The sequence below is a fragment of the Macaca fascicularis genome, chromosome 20, assembly GCF_037993035.2.
Source record: "Macaca fascicularis isolate 582-1 chromosome 20, T2T-MFA8v1.1".
NCBI lineage: Eukaryota > Metazoa > Chordata > Mammalia > Primates > Cercopithecidae > Macaca > Macaca fascicularis.
In genome coordinates, this window is record NC_088394.1 from 17,440,656 (window position 1) to 17,445,742 (window position 5,087).

Genomic DNA, 5,087 nt, shown 5'->3' on the forward strand with positions numbered 1-5,087 from the left:
TAGCAGCATAATTTATAATCCTTTGGGTATATACCCAGTAATGGGATGGCTGGGTCATATGGTACATCTAGTTCTAGATCCTTGAGGAATCGCCATACTGTTTTCCATAATGGTTGAACTAGGAAAATTGGCTAGCCATAAGTAGAAAGCTGAAACTGGATCCTTTCCTTACTCCTTATACGAAAATTAATTCAAGATGGATTAGAGACTTAAATGTTAGACCTAATACCATAAAAATCCTAGAGGAAAACCTAGGTAGTACCATTCAGGACATAGGCATGGGCAAAGACTTCATGTCTAAAACACCAAAAGCAACGGCAGCAAAAGCCAAAATTGACAAATGGGATCTCATTAAACTAAAGAGCTTCTGCACAGCAAAAGAAACTACCATCAGAGTGAACAGGCAACCTACAGAATGGGAGAAAATTTTTGCAATCTACTCATCTGACAAAGGGCTAATATCCAGAACCTACAAAGAACTCAAACAAATTTACAAGAAAAAAACAAACAACCCCATCAAAAAGTGGGCAAAGGATATGAACAGACATTTCTCAAAAGAAGACATTCATACAGCCAACAGACACATGAAAAAATGCTCATCATCACTGGCCATCAGAGAAATGCAAATCAAAACCACAATGAGATACCATCTCACACCAGTTAGAATGGCGATCATTAAAAAGTCAGGAAACAACAGGTGCTGGAGAGGATGTGGAGAAATAGGAACACTTTTACACTGTTGGTGGGATTGTAAACTAGTTTTTTAACTTTTTTAGAGGCAGGGTCTCACTTTGTGTCAAGGCTGGTCTCAAACTCCTGGCCTCAAGTGATTCTCCTACCTCTGCCTCCCAAATGGTTGGGATTAGAGGTATGAGCCAGCATGCCCAGCCTGGAGTTTGAAGTTGATGCTATCAAGTTGATTAACTATTTCCTACTTGAGAGGTGGTGCCTACCTTGGGAATCTCTTCCTTCTCAACCCCTATTCCTTTTTCTCGCTCTCCACCCAAGACAAGTTAAAAGTTTGCCAGTTTCAACAGAGCCTTTCTTTTTCTTAAGCCATCCTGTCGATAAGGACTAGGATATTGACTTCGGTGGTTTATCACTGCTCACCTCTTCCTTCCCATAAGCTTTCTGGGAGTCACTTAGCGAAACAGACTTTGCTTGATTCCAATGCCAGCTCCATCATTTAGCCACTGTCAGTACTTGAATTGGGGTTTCACGACCTCCCTGGGCCTCAGTCTCCTCATCTGTAAAATGGGATTAATAATAAAATCCAGTGAGGATCAAATGGGAAACAGTTTCTAAAGCTCCTGGCCCCTGTGGGAGCTCAATAAATGGTAGCTATTATTAGCTTCCTCCAAGGCAGAGAAATGTAAATTTGTACCTGCCAAGGATTCTGGGAATATAGCCAAAATCACCCCACCTCAGACGTAAAATTTCTTCCAAGCCTTAAATTTGAGATTCTACTCTGTAATATATCCACATTTGTTTTAATATAAAAATAATGCTTTAAATTACCATCAAGGACAATTAGTGCTCCAGGAAAATGGGCTTTAAGTATTCTCTGCCATGGGCCCATCATTCCCTTGGTTATATATAATTTGAAAAGCTCTGAAAAGCTTGAAAAATTGCATCCCTTTAACTCAGTGGCTCTCAGCAAAGGGTGATTTTGCCACAAGGGACATTTACAAAATATCTGAAGACATATTTGGTTGTCGCAATTGTGGGAAGTGGTGCTACAGGTATCTAGTGGGTAGAGGCCAGAGATGTTGCTAAACAGCTTTCAAGACATTAGACAGTCCCCAAAACAAAAAAAGAATCCAGGCTGGATTCTAATCCTCATGATTAGATCCAGGCTCATGATGCTAATCTCAGCACTTTGGGAGGTCAAGGAAGGCAGATCTCTTGAGGTCAGGAGTTGGAGACCAGCCTGACCAACATGGCAAAACCTTGTGTCTACCAAAAATACAAAAATTAGCTGAGTGTGATGGTATGCACCTGTAATCCCAGCTACTCAGGAAGCTGAGGCACGAGAATTGCTTGAACCCAGGGGGCAGCGGAGGTTGCAGTGAGCTAAGATCGCACCACTACACTCCAGCCTGAGCAACAGGGCAAAATTCTGTCTAAAAAACAACAAAAGTATCCAGCCCTAAATATCAATAGGCTAAAGTTAAGAAATCCTAGAGGTACTCAGAAGGCTTTGTTGTTAGAGTAGATTGTTCATTCTCTCGTCTTTGTCTCTATCCTCCTCTGATTCTTCTTTTCTTTGTGATTCTCTGTAGGCTTCTCTCCCTACCTTTCATGTTCTCTCCATGTCTCTTGTTCCTTTGCCTCCTTTCCTCTCCCTTTCTCTCTCTGTCTCTATTAATCTCCCTGGTGGTCCTGCTTTCTGTTTATTCCCTTTCTCCTTTCCTTAGCTCTGGTTCTCTTCCCTTTTCTTTTCTTCCTTTCTTTTTTTTTTTCTCTCCCCATCTCAGGTCTGTCTTCAACTTTTCCCTGGTCTCTCTCTCTCTCATCTCTCCCTGGCATCTTTCCTCTTTCTCTATTTTTGTTTTTGTGTGTTTGCTTGTTTTTGAGACTGAGTCTCACTCTGTCGCCCAGGCTGGAGTGCAATGGCACGATCTCAGCTCAGTGAAACCTCCACCTCCTGTCCTCAAGTGATCCTCCCGCCTCAGCCTCCCAAGTAGCTGGGATTACAGGCGTGTGCCACCATATCCGGCTAATTTTTGTATGTTCGGTAGAGACAGGGTTTAACCATGTTGGCCAGGCTGGTCTCCAACTCCTGACCTCAAGTGATCTGCCTGCCTGCGTTGGGATTACAAGCCATTTTGGGGTATTTTGCCTGTAAGTGTGGAGTAATGGAATGTAGCAACTACAGACAAACGGTCTTTAGAAACCCTACTTTAAAAGGTGTGTGGAGGGGCCAGGCATGGTGGCTCATGCCTGTAATCTCAGCACTTTGGGAGGCTGAGATGGGTGGATCGCTTGAGCACAGGAATTTGAGACCAGCCTGGGCCACATAGCAAAACCCTGTCTCTAAAAAAAATTAGCTGGACATGGTGGTACATATTGTGGTCCCAGCTACTCAGGAGGTGGAGACAGGAGTATTGCTTGAGCCCAAGAGGTGGACGTTGCAGTGTGCCAAGATCATGCCACTGCACTCCAGCCTGTGTAATAGAGTGAGGCTTTGTCTTAAAAAGAAAAAAAAGAGAAAAAAAAAACAGCTCCAGCCTGCATAATAGAGTGAGATACTCTTTCAAAAAAAAAAAAAAAAAAAAAAGGAAAAACGAAAAAGGCCAGGGAATGGATTATCTTTACTTTTCTTTAAAAAAAAATTTTTTTTTTTAATGTGTATGAAGGGAGAGATTATGGCAACAGGAGGTATTTATACTGCCCTATCATCCATACCCCTTTGGATAGAACAAACCAGGAACCCAGGGCCAATCAGACAGCAAATGCTATCCTGGGCTTGCTTCAGCCCAGCAGCGGTCTGGGGTGATAGACTGTTCCATGGAGAGATGACTGCAGTGACCTGAGCCAGACCTTAGGGAAACCAGGGAGAGGACATCTGGAGTCATCCAACCTTCTCTGCCGATGCTCAGCTGTTTCTGGCACTTGTTACCCTTTCCCCAACTCGCAAGCAGGTCTGTATCCTCAACCATCTAGCTAAGATCTTACCTGCTGTATTAAAGTTCTCCAGAGAACCGGATCAATAGGATATGTATATGTATGGAAGCAAATTTATGATGAGCCATTAACTCCATAAATGATGGAGGCGGCTGAGTCCAAATCTGTGGGCTGGCAGGTGGGGATTAAGGAGAGGATGGTGCAGGTGAAGTTGCAGGCGGTCTGCTGGAGAATTCTGCCCAGCCTTTTGCGCTCTTCAGGCCTTCAACTGATTAGATGAGGCCCACCCACAATATGACGAACAATCCTCTTTACTCAACGTAAATGTTCATCTCATCCAGAAGCGTTCTTGAAGTTGATGCATGAAATTAACCATCATACCTGCTAATGGGTGGTGAGATAAATCATGGTCCCTTACTCCTACCCTGACATATGATTACCAGGCATGACCATCTCAAGCCAGCATTCTACAAATGCTGCGGCGGTCGCTGTTATTGTTGGTGGTGGAGGAAGGTGAGTGGTAGAAGGAAGAATAGGGGGTCGGGGCCCGGCCAGTCTGAGGTTTGTCCTGTTAGATAACATGCTGTCTCAAGAACAGGGGTTGGCTGCCTATGTTTGTGAATACATTTCACTGAAACATGGTTATTCACTTACATATTGTCTATGGCTGCTTTTATGCCACAACACCAGAGACGAGTAGTTGCAGCAGAGATGGGATGGCCCACACATATTTACCACGGAGGCCTTTACAGAACACGTTTGCCAACCTTGTCTCAAGAGCACACACTCTGGAGTAAGACTGCCTGACTTCCAATCCCCATTCCTCTGCTTACTGGCTGTGTGATCTGAGCAAGGTACTTAACTTCTCTGTGCCTTCATTTTCTCATCTGTAGATTGGAAATAATTATACATACATATATAGGTATATACCTAAAAAGTGCTAGTAACAGTGCCTATCTCATGAAGTGCTCCGTAGATATTGGCTGTCAGTATGAAAATTAGCAGATGTTTGCTTTCCTGAAGGTATATGAAGGTTGATGGGACCAATTTGGCTGGAGAAGCCACTGGCCGGGGAGATTTTATTTATGTGTTTATTTCTTGGAAGGTGTTGGTCAGAGGGAGCATTTTGCCTAAGAAGGAAAAAGAAGAGAGACTTTTTTTTTTTTTAATCCTGCATGTGGCATTCTAAATGGGGAATATTCACAGGGGATTAGGAGGAAGTTTTATGTCCATGGGACCCTGTCAGCTTCTGCTCCATCTCTCTAGAAAATTGTACTAAAATCTGCCATTTATCAATGTTTTTAAGGGTGAGTCTGTGTGTTGAGGGTTGGGGGATGCTGTTACAATCTCCAAGACAGGCCCTGGATGACCGCAAGAACAGCCCCCAGAAGCCGATGGCACAATTTTATGTGTGCACCCCTCTGGAAGTGGACTGGACCTCTGGGCTCAAGGGATTCACC